Below are 19842 nucleotides of genomic sequence, written 5' to 3' on the forward strand. Positions count from 1 at the left end.
TTTCGGAAACCAGCTATTTGTTGAATAAACCTTGATGAAAAATGATGATAGCTTGGTTCCTATTCGGTTTCCAAATCAGAGTGCTCAGCTGCCTGTCAAGTGCTTTGTCAGATTTCGGTTAAAGAAAAAAGATATTTCAAATGCAATTCTGTGAAATTGTGAGAATTGAGTTTGTGGCAGCTATCGTATAACTATTTCATTTTTGCAGTATTAATTTGTAGCACCAGAGGTGGTGACACATAACCACAAAGTGATGACATACTAAGCATGAAATTGCTGCTATATAACTTGTATTGTTGTGATTTCATTTCCTACCGCAAAAGACTAAGGGTTCTGTACAGACTGTGACTCTGAGGAAATGAGGCAGCACTAGTGTGAAGAGACAGTCTGATGTCTTGAAGACTGCAATACTGTGTAGTCTGGTTCAATTAAAATGATTCACTGTAGAAGATCTTTCAATGTAAATTTTACGTTCAGTCGTGTGACTGTAATCACAAACTATAACCAGTATGAGCTGAACAATATTTTCCTGCTTTATTTATAGATGTTCTCGTTGTGTCCTTTAAGATTGAGGCATAATGATCATCTTCAGGTTGGGCAGCATATATGGAAAAACATTAAATATTCATAAATAGATTTGCAATGTTAGCCCTGTTTCTCCCTCCATAGATGCTGCTGGACCTGCTGATATCTCCAACATTTTCAATTTTTATTTCTTTTTCTGAATGCTGTTTGGCCAATTTTATTTATTATAACTGCAGCTAATTTATGACCAGATGAAAATGATGAGCAGGAGGGCCATCAGAACTGTTTTTATACAGTCAAACTGTTGCTTGACTAGTTTGTGAGACAGCTATCCCAAGTTTTGGCACTAGCGTCCAGCATAGAGGACTGCAGGGTTGGCAGGCTGTTTTTCCCATTGTCATTTCCAGTGCCTAGATCAATGCCAGGTGTGTAGTCCAGTTTCTTTTTTTTTGAGACTGAGTGGTTTCGTAGGCCATTTCAGAGGGCAGTTAAGAGTCAACCAAATTTTTGTGGATCTGGAGTCAGACCAGACCAGGTAAGGATGGTAGTATTAGTGTACCAGATAATTTTTGACAGGTAGTTATGGTTTTGTGGCCATCATTAGACTCTTCATTCCAGATTTTTGAATTCAATTTCCATTATCTGCCATAGCAGGATTCAAACCCAAGACAAGACTTAAGCTCTGGATTAATGATCTAGTGATAATACCATTGAACAGAAGCAAAATACTTATTCATTTCCTCCTAACTCCTAATTCTTAATACTTAGAGGACCAACATTCATTTTACTTAGTCTGAGATTCATATATTTAATAAGAACAACAAGGTAGGCATGGAATCTGGGTTAGCTGAAGTGAACTGGGATACTAGGCTCCTGGAGAGATCATTAGAAACAGCAGCAGGTAGCTAAGGAAGGATATATTTGATGATAAGATTCAGGAACCTTGGATGATTGATAGCTGATGTAGAATCAGTTAAAAAGAAAAAGGAAGCAAATGTAAGGCTTAGGATTCAGATATCAAACAAGGCCCTTGAAGAGTAGAAAGGAAGCGGAAAAGAACTTTAAAAAGAAAATGGGAGGCCTGAAAGGAGCCATGAAATGTCCTTAGCAATTTCTTTATTTTATTAATGACCTGCTGGGGAGCATTCAAGTCCAACACGTTCCAGTAAGCAGGAATGATAAGGATGGCAAGGTAAGGGAGCCTTGTATAATGAGTGAGATTGTGAATTTAGTCAAAAGGAAAAGAGAAGCTCATGTAAGATTTAGGAAGCTGCAATCGGACGGGGCCATGAGAAATAGAAGGAAAGCATTCAAGCAGGGAATTAAAAGATCAAAAAGGGACCATGAAATGACCTTGGCAGATAGGGATCAAGAGAATCTCAAGCCATTCAATAAATGCATTAAAAACAAGAGGAAGGCTAGGAAGAAGGTAGGACTGCTCAAAGATACAGGAAGGAACTTGTGCTTGGAGGTGCGGAAAGTGAGATCCTAAATGAGTACTTCGCATCTGTATTCACCCAGGGAAAGGATATGGAAGATAGTGAGATTTATGTGGAGCATGCTAATATGCTAGGACATTTTGAGATCAAGAAAGAAGTGGTGTTGGACCTCTTGAGCATTAAGGTGGATAAGCCCCCAGGCCCGATGGATGTTGTTGACATGGATTTTAATAAGGCTTTTGACAAGGTCCCTCATGGTAGCTCATCCAGAAGATTAAAATGCATGGGCTCCACGGTGATTTGGCCACATGGATTCAGAATTGGCTTGCTCATAGAAGACCAAGGGATGTGGTGGAAGGGTGTTTTGCATACCGGCAGTCCGTGACTAGTTGACTTGGATGAAAATGGGTAGGTTAGAAAGTTTGTAGACGATACAAAGATCAGTGGAGTTGTGTATTGTTTGGAACATTGTCAAAGCATACAAAGGGCTATAGACCAGTTGGAGAAATGGCTGATGGAGTTTGACCTGCGTAAATGTAAGGTGCTGCACTTTGTGGATCAAATATTATGGAAAAGTATACAGTTAGTGGCAGGACTCTGAACAGCATTGATGTACAGAAGGTTTTTGGGATTCAAGTCTAGCTCCCTGAAAGTAGACACACACGTACATAAGATAGTGAAGAAGGTGTATTGGCATGCTTGACTTTATTCGTTGAGAAATTGAGTACAGGAGTCAGGATGTACTGTTGTAGCTTTATAAGACTTAAGTGAGGCAACTTAGACTAGAGTCTTGCGCTCAATTCTAGTTGTCACATTGCAGGAGGATGTGGAGGCTTTGGAAAGGGCGCTGAAGGGGTTTACCAGGATGCTGCCTGGAATAGAGGGTATGAGCTAAGGAAAGGTTTGAAAAACCTGGTTGATTTCTCTTGAGCGATGCGAGCTGAGGCATCACTTGATAGAAGACTATAAAATCATGAGATGCATGGACAGGGTTGACAGAATCTTGTATGCAGAGTTGAAATGTCTAATACTAGGGGGCATGCATTTAAGGCTAGAGAGGGATAGTTCAGTGTGGCAGGTTTTTTTACACTGAGTGGTAGGAGTCTGGAACACCACTGCCAGGGTGGTGGTAGGTACAATAAGGAGCATGTAGAAGCTTTTAGATAAGCATGTGACTATGCCGGGAATGGAGGGACATGGACCAATGGCAGGCAGAAGGGATTAATTTAATTTTGTGTCATGTTTGGCACAACATTGTGAGCAGGAGGGCCTGGTACTGTGCTGTACAGTTCTGTTCTGTATTTTGTTCGATGTTAATTTGTGGGAGGTGAACGTCAGCATTTATTGTCAGTCCATAGTTGCCCTTGAAGAGACTTTGCAGCAAGTGGTACAGTTGAATGGCTCGCTGGGCCATTTCAAAGGGCAATTGAGATTCAACCACTTTCAGAAGATCTGGAGTCACACGCAGGCCAGACCAGGTGAGAATGGTAGATTTCCTTCTCTGAAGGATATTAGTGAATCAGGTGGGTTTTTCTGACAATCGACAATGGTTTCATGGTCGTCATGGTCACAAGTAGCATAACAGGATCATGAGGGTAACTTGGGAGAGGGTAGATCCACTCCAGGACGAAGGAGGGAATTTCTTCTGTGTTAAGCAGGAGGAAGTAGGTGATGCCCTTACAGAGTATTTTGCATCTGTATTCACCAAGGAGAGCGACATGGATGATGGTAGGTTTAGAGAGAAGTTTATTGATCCTCTAAGGCATGTCACTATTAAGAAGGAAGAGGTGTTGGTATCTTAGAAAACATTAAGGTAGATAAAACCCAGGGCCTAATAGGATCAATCCAAAGATACTTAAGGAGGTGAGGTAGGAAATTACTGAGGCCTGATAGAGAATTTTGTATTCTCTTTAGCTACAGGCTAAATCCCAGAAGATTGGAGTGTAGCCAATGTTATTCCTTTGTTCAAGAAGGGCAATGGGGATAATGTAGGAAATTATACATCTGTGAGTCTTAAGTCAGTGGTAGGGAAATTATTGGAGAAGATTCTTAAGAACAGGATTAACTTGCATTTGGACAAGAATGGACTTGTTAGAGATAGTTAGCATAGTTTTATGCAGGTGAGGTCTTGTCTCACAAACTTGATTGAGCATTTTGAGGAAAAGATGAAAATGATCGATGAAGGTAAGCCAGCGGATGTTGTCTACATCAATGTTAGCAAGTCCTTTGGCAAGGCCCCTCACGGCAAGCTTATACAGACGATCAAATCACATGGAATCCATGGTCAGTTGGCAAGTTGGATACAAAATTGGCTTAGTCATAGAAGACAGCAGTTAGTTGTGCAGGGTGTGCTGAAGCATCGGAGGCTGAACAGTGACCTGATAAAAGTATACTTTTTAAAATTCATTCACTTGAAGACTCCAGCGGCTAAGCCAGCATTTTTCTGCCCATCCCAGAGGGCAGTTAAGAGTCAGCTCTGTTGCTGTGGATCTGGAGTCACACATAGGCCAGACTAGGTAAGAATGACAGTTTCTTTCTCTAAAGGACAGCCGTGAACCAGATGGATTTTTCCTGACAATCAACCATAGCTTAATAGTCATGATTAGATTCTAAATCCCAGATTTTTGTGGAATTTAACTTCTGCCATCTGCCATGGCAGGATTCGAATCCAGGTCCCCAGAACATTGTTTGGGTCTCTGGAGTAACAGCGATAACCTACTAGGCCATTACGTCCCTAATATAAAATTATGAGAGAGGGTGGTTAGCTGCTATAGTTAGGGTCTGTTTCCCAGGATGGAAGTGCCATACTAGGAGGCGTGGGAGTTTAAGGTGAGAGGGAAAAAGTTTAAAGAAGATGTGCGTGAAATGTTTTCTCATACAGACAGTGATAGATGCCTTGAATGCACTGCCAGCAGAGGTAGTAGAAGCAGATATAAAAGCGAAATTTCAGAGGTAATTCGACAGGATTAATTGAGAAAAGCATCATGGTTGGCGCAGAAATGGTAGGCTGATGAGCCTGTTCCTGCTAAACATTTCTACATGCTACATTTTAGAATAAGTATATTCTTCCTATTTAGAAAAATTCCAAGGGGTTGAACCACCATCTGTGGTTAACTGAAGAATTTAAGAAAAGCATCAAACTTAAAGAAAAAGCATAAAATGGCACTAGCATGAATGGCAGGCCAGATGATTGGACAGAACATAAAGAATAGCTGAGAATGGCTGAAGAATCAATCAGGAGAAAGAAATTAGAGTAGATGAGGAAGCTTGCGTTAAGTGTAAAAAAAAAGATAGCAAGAGCTTCCCTAGCTATTTAAGAAAAAAAAAAGTAACCGAAATGCGTGGTCCTCTGAGGTTTGAAATGCACAAGTATTTTTCTGTTGTCTTCACCACAGAGGACACAGAAACATTCCACAAACAGATGTAAATCAGGAGTTAGGATGGTGAGTGAAATTTTGGTGAAATTAAAATCATTGGGGAAACAGAATTGAGCAAACTGATGGAGCTGTGGCTGACAAGTCCTGATGGACTACATCTTAAGCCCTTCAAAGAAGTAGCTCGTGAGATAGTACATGTGTTGGTGTTAATTTTCCAAAATTCACTAGATTCTGGAAATGTTCCATCAGACTGGAAAGTAGAAAATATAATTTCTATATTCAAGAAGGAAGTGAGGCAAAAAGCAGGTAGCTCTAAGCTAATTAGCTTGACATCTGTTATGTTGAACGTGTTACAATTGAGGTTAAAGCTGGGCACCTGAAAGGTCTCAGTAGTTGGGAAGAGTCAACATAATTTGTAATCAGTTTAGTCAAGTTCTTTGAAGAAGCAACATGTGCTTTGGATAAAGGAGAGGCTGTAGATGTAACAGTGCTTATATTTCCAGAAGTTATATTTCCAGAAGACATTTGCCAAGATGTCACATAAAACATTATTGCTCAAAATAGGAGCTCGTGGGATAGATGGTGACATATTTTCACATGCAGAGGATTTTCTGGCTGTAAACAGTATGCACAATGGGGCTTTTTCTGATTGACAGGCTGTGACAAGTGGAGTCTGTGCAGAGCCTCAGCTTTTTATAGTTTGTATCGACAGTTTGGATCATGGAAGTAAAGGCATGGTTTGATAAATATGCAAATAAGACAGGAAAATATGTAACAGGCATAAGGAGGTTGCAGAGAGAACTAGCTAAACTGAGTGAGTGGGCAAAAGTCTGGCTGATAGAGCAGAATGCAGAAAAATATATGAAGAATAAAAAAGCAGAGTATTAAATGGAGAAGGGCTGAAGAATTCTGATCAGAAAGATTTAGGTATTACAGTATATGGATCACAAAATGTTGGTATGTAGGTACAGCTTGTAATTAAGAAAGCTAATGGAATGCTATCCTTTATGATCAGAGGAATTGAGCAGGAAAGGATATTATGCTTTTGTTATGTAGGGCATTAGTGACACCACATCAGGAATTCTGTGTGCGGTTTTGGTCACCTTATTTAAGAAGGGATGTAAATGAATTAGTTCGGCTGAGGTTCAACAATTGGAATCAGAGGGTTGCCTTTTCTGGAAAGGTTGGACCGGGTCAAAGGGTGGCAATGAGTACCTGCATGGACCCCAGTTATGCCTGTCTGTTTATGTGGTATATGGAACCATATATATGTTTCAGTCCTATTCCAGCCCTCACTCACTACTTTTTGTCTAGTATATTGATGATATCATGATGCTGCTTTCCCCGTCTCATCCGGAATTGGGAGGATTTATCAGTTTTGCTTCCAATTTCTACTCCACTCTCACCTTCACCAGGTCTATCTCTGACTCCTCCCTTAGCTTCCTCAATCTCTCTGTATCCATTTCTGGGGATAAGCTGGCCACTAATATCCACTATAAACCTACTGAAACCCACAGTTACTTTGAATATACACCCTCACAGCCTACTTCCTACTAAAGACTGTATTTCACTCTCTCAGTTTCTCCATCTCCATCGCTTCTGTTCCAATGATGTCAAGTTCATCAAGAGAGCCTCTGATATGTCCACCACTTTCTTCAACAGCAGATTTCCCATGGTTGACAGGGCCTTCAGCCAGGCCCAATCCATCTCTTGCATTTCACCTCTCACATCTTCTCTTCCCTCCCACTACGACAATACGGTCCTCCTTGCCCTCACCTACCGTCCCACCAGCATCCACATTGGAGGATGATTAGCCACCATTTTCAGTCCAGAGGGATGCAACCAACAGACAAGCATTGCCCTTTTCTCCCTTATCAGTCTGCCACAATATTATTCTCTTCCTTCACTCCTAACACTCACCCCACAGCCCCATGGCACCTTCCCCTGTAATGGCCAAAGGTGTAACACCTGCCTATTTATTTCCTCTCTCTGCACTGTACAAGGGCCAAAATGCACCTTCAAAGGGAAGTAGCACTTTCCCTGCTCAACACTGAATCTAGTCTACTGCATTTGCTGCTCGCAATGTGGTCTTCTCCACACTGGTAAAATGATGAGTAAATTGGGTCACTGCTTTGCTCCGATTTATCCATTATCATCATAATCACAAACCTGTTTTGCTTCTTCATCTCTAACACATTGGATTTTAATTCCATGTCCTCCTGTACAATTGCCTCATTGTCTCCAGCCCACCCTCCTCTGACTTTCTCAATCTTACTTCCATTTGGCATTCTGCTTTAAAATTCCCTTCCCAAACTAAAACCTCCCAGTCTTCCTTGCCATTCTCAAAACAGAACCTTTCAACCTAATTTTTTGAATCACTTTTTCTAACCCTCCTGCAAAGGTTTGGAACCTGCTATTTTTCTGAGGAATGGTTCAATGTGTTTTTCTATGGAAAAAGCAGATTTTAACAGTGTGAGGCGCTGTAAGAATTATATTTGAGGTTATAATAGAGGAACAAAGAATGCCAATAAAGGAAAAATAAGGAGACAGGCATCAAAGATGAGAAGTGATTTTTCCTTACGAGATTTATGAAACGTATTAGTAAAAACTAGATAGGTTGATTCATCAGTCCTGTCTTCTGGCAAAGCAGCGGTGTAACTGATGCAGAATTTAAAGCTGATTTGAAGAGCACATCCTGTGTTAATCACTTTCTGTCCTGAAACTCAGCTCCATTTCTAATGACATAGATGCGGGATCCTTGGAAAACTCCTGAAGGAACTGCGCTAGCTGTACTGGGTCAAGTTGAAGCAGAGTCTCGCTGACAGATTGTGGGAAAAGATGTCATGATTGCTTAACATTGTAGAGTGACAAAGAAGATTAAGAAACAACATTTGGCATGACTGAGGTTAACGGAAAAATTTGTTAAATGAGGCATCTCTCACAGTGCTAAAACCTTCAGTTCATAATTATGGCTCTCCCTTGGCTTAACTCATTTCTAAAATTCTAAGATCTCAAAATGCATGATGGTTGTCAGACACAAACTTAAAAGTTAACTTTGTGCAGTTACTTTTATTTTTCAATTACTTTACATTTTAAATACATCATTTCTGAGCTTGTTGAACCAGACACGCAACTATGGGATAACAAAGTGTGGAGCTGGATGAACACAGCAGGCCAAGCAGCATCTCAGGAGCACAAAAGCTGACATTTCGGGCCTAGACCCTTCATCAGAGAGAGGGATACCATTTTCTCCCCTTTGGTCCAGGAACTCCCTACCTACGTCCACGACACTACCCATGCCCTCCACCTCCTCCAGGACTTCCAATTCCCTGGCCCCCAACACCTCATTTTCACCATGGACGTCCAGTCCCTATAAACCTGTATTCATCATGTAGATGGCCTCAAGGCCCTCCGCTTCTTCCTGTCCCGCAGGCCCGACCAATCCCCCTCCACCGACACCCTCATCCGCCTAGCCGAACTCGTCCTCACCCTCAACAACTTCTCATTCAATTCCTCCCACTTCCTACAAACAAAGGGAGTGGCCATGGGTACCCGCATGGGCCCAAGCTATGCCTGCCTCTTTATAGGTTACGTGGAACAGTCCCTCTTCTGCACCTACACAGGCCCCAAACCCCACCTCTTCCTCCATTACATTGATGACTGTATCGGCGCTGCCTCTTGCTCCCCAGAGGAGCTCAAACAGTTCATCCACTTCACCAACACCTTCCACCCCAACCTCGAGTTCACCTGGGCCATCTCCAACACGTCCCTCACCTTCCTGGACCCCTCAGTCTCCATCTCAGGTAACCAGCTAGAAACTGATGTCCATTTCAAGCCCACTGACTCCCACAGCTACCTAGAATACACCTCCTCCCACTCACCCTCCTGCAAAAATTCCATCCCCTATTCCCAATTCCTCCACCTCCGCCGCATCTGCTCCCAGGATGAGGCATTCCACTCCCCCACATCCCAGATGTCCACGTTCTTCAAAGACCGCAACTTTCCCCCCGCAGTGGTCGAGAACGCCCTTGACCGCGTCTCCCGCATTTCTCGCAACACATCCCTCACACCCTGCCCCCGCCACAACCGCCCCCAGAGGATCCCCGTCATTCTCACATACCACCCCACCAACCTCCGGATACAATGCATCATCCTCCGACACTTCCGCCATCTACAATCCGACCCGACCACCCAAGCTATTTTTCCATCCCCACCCCTGTCTGCTTTCCGGAGAGACCACTCTCTCCGTGACTCCCTGTCCGCTCCACACTCCCCTCCAACCCCACCACACCCAGCACCTTCCCCTGCAACCGCAGGAAGTGCTACACTTGCCCCCACACCACCTCCCTCACCCCCATCCCAGGCCCCAAGATGACTTTCCATGTCAAGCAGATGTTCACCTGCACATCTGCCAATGTGATATATTGTATCCATTGTACCCGGTGTGGCTTTCTCTACATTGGGGAAACCAAGCGGAGGCTTGGGGACCGCTTTGCAGAGCACCTTCGGCTCGGTTCGTAACAAACAACTGCACCTCCCAGTCACGAACCATTTTAACTGCCCCTCCCATTCCTCAGACGACATGTCCATCATGGGCCTGCTGCAGTGCCACAATGATGCCACCCGAAGGTTGCAGGAACAGCAACTCATATTCCGCTTGGGAACCCTGCAGCCCAATGGTATCAATGTGGACTTCACAAGCTTCAAAATCTCCCCTCCCCCCACTGCATCCCAAAACCAGCCCAGTCTGTCTCCGCTTCCCTAACCTGTTCTTCCTCTCACCCATCCCTTCCTCCCACCTCAAGCCACACCTCCATTTCTTACCTACCATCTCATCCCGCCTCCTTGACCTGTCCATCTTCCCTGGACTGACCTATCCCCTCCCTACCTCCCCACCTATACTCTCCTCTCCACTAATCTACTTTTCTCTCGATCTTCAGTCCGCCTCCTCCTCTCTCCCTTTTTATTCCAGTTCCCTCTCCCCATCCCCCTCTCTGATGAAGGGTCTAGGCCCGAAACATCAGCTTTTGTGCTCCTGAGATGCTGCTTGGCCTGCTGTGTTCATCCAGCTCCACACTTTGTTATCTTGGATTCTCCAGCATCTGCAGTTCCCATTATCACTCACATAACTATGATGGCAGCTGCCAAGGCATCTTGGTGTTTCAGAGATCATCTGGTGACCAAAGTTTGCCTGGCTGTTATCAGAGGTCATGTTACTATGAATAAGATGATAATTGATTATACAATTGAAAAATACAACAGAAGGAATGACCCACATGATGCGTACTGAATTTCTGGCAAAAGATTTTTACGGTGGTGATCCAGTTGCTAACGTACTCTTGTGGATACTAATGGCCCAAATACACTAGCTGAGGGTCTATTGCATGACAGTGAGGCATCTCATAATTGGCAACTTCATCTACATATTTGAAGACTGCCAGCAATTCTTCTGATACTTTATACCAGTCACCTTCAAATCCCCACAGAGGAGGAGCTCATAGAGGTGACCACAGCTGACCCTTTCTCACACTTCATAGACAGCAAATTGGAACTAGGCTTTTGGTTAATAATTTGCTTACACCGGTTAAATGAATGGATGGTGAGTTAATATTAATGACTAGCATGGTTGGAAGTTCCATATTATCATTTTCTAACGTGGTTTATTTGGGCAGTGGAAAAACCGTAGTCATTTAGGTGTCCACTTACATCCTCACTTTTGACTACCAAGTGTTTTGAAATTGTTGGTCAATGCCAATGAAATCTATTTCTTGTCCCCATCTGAATATTTTCCTGCTCCAGCCTAATCTTGGTGATCTAATGACTTCCCACACAGACACAGGTGAACAGGTTTTAAATTAACTATACTTTTTTAAAAAAGTCTTAAAATGAAGTATCCATTTCAGACCAAACCTCAAGAAAGTGCAATAGAAGCCACTGAAGTAATACACTGCCTCAGTAGGACCATCTTGCTGGGCACCAGTTTCTCAAATAATGATTCCCTGTCGAGCAATCTACTGGTTTCATAGATCACTTAACTGCTATCCACCCAGTAAGATGGAACTTTTGCTATTGACAAATGACCATCGATTTTGTTTGAGCGATGATCACATAGCTGAGTTCATGCTCAATGCTCAAATCAAAATCAGTTGCAAAATTTATGTTTTAAATCCAGTGTAGGCGCAAAGGGCTGAATCGCCCCCCCCTCAGTAATTCTGTGATCTTAGTCATGTCCTTCCTTAGTTTTTCAGCTTGGTTTCTCAAGTTGCAGTATCCAATCTTTGAGAACCTAGACCTTATATAGGTAAACAGTTTGCCAGTTCTCACAGTCTGGGCTCACATATAAAGAATGGCTAGTTGAGTGAAGTACAAGGGCTATTGATAGCTGCAGAACCATATTCCTGCATGAGTCAGCATCCCCATGAAAATAGCAGAGAAAATAGGAGGAGAAGACCAGTTTTGAATCCTCTTTGGGGTGCCTGTTTATTAATGCCAGGTGCTTGCACTGGATATCTTCCCCATTTTCCTGTAACTTTTAATTGCCTCTATCTCTGGTCTCTCCAGTTCATGTAACGTGTGCTGGGTTGGCAAATTGGTTGGCAACCAGGATGTTGCCATGCTTTCTAAAGAAAGGTTGCTTAAGTAAGTCAAAGCAGGTGCCTTCTACCATCCAACCACTTGCATTAGGGTTAATCATTCTGCTGCTTCTAAACTGGTTATTCTGCTGCATTGTTATTTTACATCTAATTATTTTTCTGTAATTTTATACAGGGCGGCACGGCAGTTCAGTGGTTAGCACTGCTGCTTCACAGCGCCAGGGACCAGGTTTAGTTCCAGTCTCAGGCAGTGTGAAAGTTACACCTTCTCCGTGTGTCTGCATGGGTTTCTACCAGGTGCTCTGGTTTCTTCCCACAGTCCAATGATGTGCAGGTTTGGCAAATTTGCAATGCTAAATAGACTTGTAATGTCCAGGGATGTTCAAGTTAGATGGGTTAACTATGACAAGTGTGGAGTTACAGGGATAGGGCCATATGCTCTTCGGAGGATTGGTGCAGACTTGATGGGCCGACTGGCCCCTTTCTGCACTGTATGGATTCTATACCGAAAAGAGCGTCAAGTTGTTCAATCTGCAGTGTTAATTTATTTGAGAAGTTCTTAGAAAGAAAATGGGCTACCTTTTGAGCAGTGGCCACGTGTTTAATTTAAAAACAGAAATTGGAATTATGTTTTTAGGGAAATGCTCCAGATTCCAGCCAGTAGTTGATTCATTTAAGTACTTTGAGGTTAAGTAAAGTCTAAATGCTCTTGGGATCTAAAAAGGTAAGGTTATGGAAGAAAATAAAACAAAAGCAATATTTGGCTACAGTTTTGGAATCATAGCATGAAGGTGATTTACTGGTATGTTGCATTCCTCAAAAAAAAGCCCTTCTGTCATTGATTAAACTGTACCTTTAAAACTGCAGGGCGTGCGCTTATTGTAAGTATAACTGGCTAAACGTTGTGTTCCAGGAACAACTGTGAGGCTTTTGTATAAATACTTGTGGTTTGAGAGACAGGCTGATTGTGCAGTATGGCTATACAGTAAAACAAACTAAATCAAAAAGCAAAAACCAAAACAACTGTGGATGCTGTAAATCAGGAACCAAAAAACAGAAGTTGCTGGAAAAGCTCAGCAGGTCTGGCAGCATCTGTGAAGCAAACGTCAGAGTCAACATTTCAAGTCCACTGACGCTTCCCCAAATCAGTCCAGAACCCGAAACGTTAGCTTTGGTTTTTTTTCTTCACAAATGCTGCCAGACTTGCTGAGCTTTTCTAGAAACTTCTGTTTTTGTTCCTAAATCCAAAAGTTTTTCTGTGCAGCAGTTATTTTTATACCTTGTATCTTTCAAATATATAGTTTTAGGCAAGAAATAAAAAGATGACACACGAACGGTCAGTGAGAAATGCTGTCACACCATCAAAATGAAGTGTTCAGTGATGAGTCAACTGCAAACCTGTCTTGTGGACTGGGACCACGTTTTTGAATTATGTTCACTGATTTTGTTTCAGCTGATGTGGCTGTATAATTAAATATCATGTTTGGTTTCCATTTAGCCAAATAAATTGCACCCTCTATTAAACAGAAGAAGAACTGTACTTTAAGCAGAAGGTCAATATTAAATACTTTATAAACAAAAACAGAAATTGCTGGGAAAACTCAGCAGGTCTGGCAGCAGCTGTGAAGAAAATAATCAGCGGTAACGTTTCGGGTCTGGTGAACTTCCTCAGAACTGATAGCTAGGAGACCGTCAGTTCTGAGGAAGGGTCACCGGACCGGAAGTGTTAACTCTGATTTTTTTTTTTCTTCACAGCTGTTGCCAGACTTGTTAAGCTTTTCCGGAAACTTCTGTTTTTATTCCTGATTTACAGCATTCGTAGTTCTTTCAGTTTTTATTAAGTGTTTTATGCTGTGCATGAGCTCAATCTTCAATTTTGCATAACGCAAGCACTGGTGGTATGATTCTGCATGCATAGCTGTGAAAATAGAAACAATACTAATAATAATTAAGTGACATTAAGATAGTCACAGAGTCATTCAGCATGGTAACAGACCCTTCTGTCTAACTTGTTTATGCCGACCAAGTTTCCCAAACTAAACTACTCCCATTTCACTGTGTTTGACCTGTATCTCTGTAAACCTTTCCTGTTCATGTACCTGTCCAAATGTCTTCTAACTGTTGTAACTACCACTTCCTCTGGTGGTTCATTGCACATATGAACCACACTCTGTGTGAAAAAAACTCCCCTTCACGTCACTTTGAAGTGTTTCTCCCCTCATTTTAAAAGTATGCCCTCGTTTTGAACTCCCTTACCCCAGTGAAAATACCTTTGTTAGTCATCTTATCTATGCCCCTTTGGATTATATAAACTTGTATACGGTTGCCCCTCAACCTTCTACGCTCCAGTGAAAAAAGTCCCATCCTATCCACCTCCCTACAACTCCAAGCCCTCCACTCCCAATAGCACTCTCATAAAGCTTTTCTGAACCATCTCCAATTTAATAATACCCTTAGTGTTTTTTATTCCAAGTACTCTCCTTTATTTTTTGCTATTTTAACTTCCACTTTCTTTTCTGAGATTTAAACAATAGTTGCAAGCTGTGAAATTCAGCAACTTCATTATGTATCAAGAGAATTCTTTCATATATTACTGGGAAAAGAAAAACTCCCAGAGTTTAGCATGAACATTGGTATATGGGTTGGCAGTGATGGGAGTCTTAATCCTGCAGTCCAAACTTTAATAAACACTGATATCAACATGTACTCACTCCACAGTTGACAGTATTTCTAAATGTCAAGTGCAGAAGCAGACCTTTACCTAGAAAGTTTGTAGATGAGGCCTTGTAATATAACATGTCATCTGAAGTGAGGTTTACCATTGAAACAGATTCAGAATAGAATTGACTTTTATTCTATTTATACAGCCGATTCAATTTTCCACAAGATAAATTGTTGTTAGGAATTTGTCTAAAACGGCATTGTAATTTTCCCACCTTCTTAGGGGCAATTAGAGATAGACAATAAATCCTGGCCTTGCCAGCAATGTTTATATCTCCTGAATGAATTTTTAAAATGCTTGAACTTGCTGACTGAAGTGTTTTACCAATTTACTGAAAAAATGACATTTATTATTTTGTTGTTCTCAGTTCATTCTTGAGTTTTGTACAGCAATAAAGTTCATCTGAATCCATCTTATCCAAGGATAATGGGAACTGCAGATGCTGGAGAATCCAAGACAACAAAATGTGAGGCTGGATGAACACAGCAGGCCAAGCAGCATCTCAGGAGCACAAAAGCTGACGTTTCGGGCCTAGACCCTTCATCAGACGAAACGTCAGCTTTTGTGCTCCTGAGATGCTGCTTGGCCTGCTGTGTTCATCCAGCCTCACATTTTGCCATCTTATCCAAGGCTTTTGTTACCTTAAAGAAAAACCCTTCAGTCTTTTTTCAAAAGAGACAATTCCAACTAATCCCAAGGTAGCCAGCTTCTCAATGTTTTCGATGATTCCAGAGGTAAAAAGTCTTTCAACTCTGCTTTCAACTATTTCCAAAAACCTTATATAAGTTTTGAAACAGTGCAAGCAAAACTATTGTTATGAATCTAGCACGTCCAGATCTAATTTTAGACTTAACCTTTTTAGCTTATACCTGACCTGTTTCCCATATTCAAACATTTCAACACAGAAGTCTAAATACTGTTGAACCCAAATAATATCCTGAGATGAATTGTGGACTGTATAGTGTCAAATATAAATCTAAGCCATTGAGAGAATAGTGAAACATATAATTTGGCATATTAAGAGGGAGGTAGCACTGATTTATTGAATGAATGTCTTGCTGAACAAGTTCATTGAATGTCTTTGAAGATGTCAATGATAAGGCAAGAAAGTATGGCTTTGGCAATTTTTCTATGAAAAGACAATAATTTAAGAGTAATTTGAATTTGACATGCATGATGGACAACCTGATATTGTTCTTAATTAAATATTGATGCACACACATGGAGCAGATGTAATGGAGAGCAGGATCAGAAACTCAATTTTTTTTTCCCCTCCCTTCTCTTAGGGTCACTTATTGTGTCTCTTACCTTTAAACCCGTGCTGTTAGCACATCTGTCTTGGCTTCATGTACTCGAAACTTCAATTTACCACGATTCCTTTTTACCATTGCCAATGCCTTATGTTATTCTTTACTTCCACTCTTCTTCAAATCACCATATTTGCAGTTCTTGCAATGCAGATAAGCACACTATAATGTAGTTACTTCAAAACTAAAGTGTTAGGGATGAGAAGCAAGGCTTGTAGAAGTGTGGTAAAGTGCGAGGGAAATCCTGCTTTTGGAAAGACTAGTCCAGTATACACCATGCCCAACAACCCCATCTCAGCAACAAGATGTGCAGTAAGAGAGGAAGAAGAAACAAAATTAGAGTGAAAGAGGACATATGGCTGGGAAGAAAGCCATAGTTAGGTCGTAGTTGTTTTGATGTGGCTATTGAGGATGTTTTAAAAGATTCATATTGTTTGGCAAGATCCAAGAGAATTTTCATTTCAGATTCTTTTTAGAAATTTCACTTTAACAGCAGACAAAAAAAATCTCTCATTTAGAACTTCTGTTTTCAGTTAGATGTTAAAGAATTGACTTCAACTAGCCAATTAAACTGAGGGACATTGCATCACCACCTATTGACAAGAAGCACACAAATTGCAAGAGGCAAAAGTTGATATTGCTTTTTTTCCCCACTGTTATGCCAATATAAAAGACATAAGTAGAAAACCTTAAAATAGAAGTTGTATTATTTGAACATTAAGTTATTTTATTTGAACAAGATGTCATGCATTTTTTACATGCCCAAAACCGGACTATTGAAACAACTGCTATACACAGAACTTAATCACGGCAGAAGAATCCCAAGAGGACAGCGGAAATGCAATAGGGATGTCCTTAAAGTTTTCTTGAAAAAGTCAAACATCCCTGCAGACTCAAATGTATCCTGGCTTGCGACTGGCAAGAATGGAGAAGGTTCATCTGGGAATGTGTTGAACACATGAAGAGATATTTTCGGGAACAAACAGGTAGAATGTCAGGCAGAGGAGAGGAGTGTCAAACCTCCAACAACTCATCTGCCCAATCTTTCAACCGTCACATGCCCTGCATGTCACAGAGTCTGCAGATTTCTTATCGTCCCTGTAAGACATCTCAGAGCCTATTAAGTCAGAATGATAGCTAATCACCCTCAATCCGAAGGGACTGTCTCAGAGGAAGGAGTTTTATAATAGATTTGGGGTGTTTCAGCCTGATTACAAATGCTTACTCTCTTGAGCAGTCTGTCAACCATGAGAACCTCCGTTTTGTGATTAATGCCTATAATCAGCAATACTGGACTTTTATATTTTTATTTTCTAAGTTTTTTACCCCTAAGAACTTGTACTGAAGAATCTGCACTTAGTTCCTTAGTGCCTAAGAAGGCTGCGTATGCGGCGACTTGCAAATTTTTCATTGCATTCATCTGTGTACGTGTGACAATAATTTAGTTCAATATTCATTATCAATAAAAGACAATCTAGCCACCACCCCTAAATATTCAATAGTGTTACCATCATTGAATACCCACCCCCGTCCACATCCTGGCAGTTACCATTGACTAGAAACTCAACTGGACTCACCACATAAACACAGTGGCTATAAGAACAGGTCAGAAGCTAGAAATACTGCAGCGAGCAACTCACCTTCTGATTTCCCAAAGCCTGTCCGTCATCTATGTGACATAAGTCTGGAGTGTAATGGAATACTCCCCACTTGCATAGCTGTATGCAGCTCCGACGGCACTCAAATAACTTGAACCAACCAGAATAAAATCGCCCACATATTGACACTACATTCACAAACATCCACTCCCTCCACCGCTGACGCTCAGAAGCAGCAGTGTATACCATCTACAAGATGCACTGCACAAATTTACCAAAGATCCTCAGACATCACTTTCAAAGCCTTTAACCACTTCCATCCAGAAACCAAAGGGCAGCAGCTACATTGGAACACCACTATCTTCAAGTTCATCTCCAAGCCACTCACCATTCTGACTTGGAAATATATCGCTATTCATTCACTGTTGCTTGGTTAAAATCCTGCAGTTCCTTCCCTAATAGCATTGTAGGTCGCCCCACAGCAGGAAGTCTGCAGCGGTTCAAGAAGGCAGCTCACCACCATCTTTTCAAGGGCAACCAGCAATAACTGCTGGCCAGCCAGCGATGGCCATATCCCGTAAATGAATTTTTAAAAAATGTCATACCAATAGAACTCAGCCCCACCGGGGGGCTTAGATCTCTGAGGCAGTCACTGGATCAGGGTAGAGATATCATGAGGAGGTGGCATTAGGGAATGACACATATTTCCCTGGTAAATCCTCCTCATGTTAGCCATGACTCAGATATAAACAAGGTTGCTGGTCCAAGTCTTAGTTCAGGATTTGAATACAAAAATATAGCCTGGCACTTAATTAAATTGTGCTCTGTTGGGGGTACTTTCAGAAGAGATGTCAACCAAGGAAGTTTTCCCTTTTCAGTTGGGTACAGAGAATCCCACTGCACTTGTTTGTTGAAGACCAAATGCAACAGTCACTAGACACCAGTAGTGCAACACATAGGGGTATCTGGTGATCATGGAAGGATGATGTTGATGTGCCTGCGTTGGACTGGGGTGGACAAAGTCAGAAGTCACATGAAAACAGGTTATAATCCAACAGGTTGATTTGAAATCACAAGCTTTCAGAGCACTGCTCCTTCATCAGGTGAAGTCACTTGATTTCAAATCAACCTGTTGGACAACAATCTGGTGTTATGTGACTTCTGACCTCATCATAGAAGGAGTTATATAAATGGATTTTGTTTTTGTTTCTTTCATGACTGGGCATCCATTCAAAATTCTGTGTGTGAGAGACAATTGGGCACCAACAATGTGGCCAAAGAAGTATTTGAAACTCTGTTGTGTGCAGATGAGATGCTCTTCCCTGACTTGCAATGCCCAGCTGAGATCTGTGTTACAAGGCACCAGTGGCTTTCCACTGCAGCTGGCTTAAATCTTTGAAATGTGCAATAACATTCAAACCTCTTGTTATGTCTTTAATAAATAGTTTTATTTAAACTGTTTTACTTGTTAAAAACTTTGCAAATCTAGTGAGTTTAAGACTTGATTTAAAGTTCCAATACTTGTTTACTATCCAGTAACTCCTTGTGTGTAGAATGAGCCTATGTGCATTGTGGAACTGGTCAGTGTATGAGGTGAACAAAGTTAGCTGAGTCAAATTCTCAAATATGGGCTTTGGAATAAGCAACAATGCAGAATCGCCAAGCAGAAACTGATAGCCAAGTTCCGTATCCATGAGGTTGGCCCCCACTGTGATCTTAGGTTCATGTCATGCTGCATATAACTCCATCATACTGTTCTGTGTAAAATCTTCCTTACTGTTCTGTTTGGACACCATCACCTTGATAACTTTTTATTATCTCTCTACCTAAATTATTTTGTACAATTTTGGATTACTTGTTACGTTGGTTAGACCCTTGTCATGTGACTCATACCTCTCATGTTTTTCAGCCATTTGATTTGTCTCTAGCACCATTTTAATTTTGATTTTTTTTGTAATTATCTCTCTGCCCTAATTAGTCAGATCATAAGTCATCCCTTCACTTGCAATTCAGCTGTTGACACTTCACTTACACCATATGATACATTGATCACCTGCAAAGATTCGTTGTTCAGCTTGTTCACACTCTGCTCATACAGCTTGTATTTACCTTTTGACACTTAATTACCTGGAGTTATCTTGTCATTATCTGTCTGCATATAAATACTGTGCATGTGTGCTTCCCTCCACTTCACCTGCCGAAGGAGCGACACTCCGAAAGCTTGTGATTTCAAATAAACCTATTGGACTATAATCTGGTGTCATGTGATTTCTGATTTTGC

The 19842-nt window shown here is 41.5% G+C and overlaps 1 protein-coding gene across 6 annotated transcripts in view; it reads left to right on the forward strand.

Moving 5' to 3' along the window:
- The window catches only part of dym (dymeclin), a 438871-nt gene that overhangs the window by 340690 nt on the left and 78339 nt on the right, over positions 1-19842 (forward strand). The window lies entirely within an intron of this gene.

Source organism: Stegostoma tigrinum, chromosome 1, assembly GCF_030684315.1.
Source record: "Stegostoma tigrinum isolate sSteTig4 chromosome 1, sSteTig4.hap1, whole genome shotgun sequence".
Taxonomy (NCBI): domain Eukaryota; kingdom Metazoa; phylum Chordata; class Chondrichthyes; order Orectolobiformes; family Stegostomatidae; genus Stegostoma; species Stegostoma tigrinum.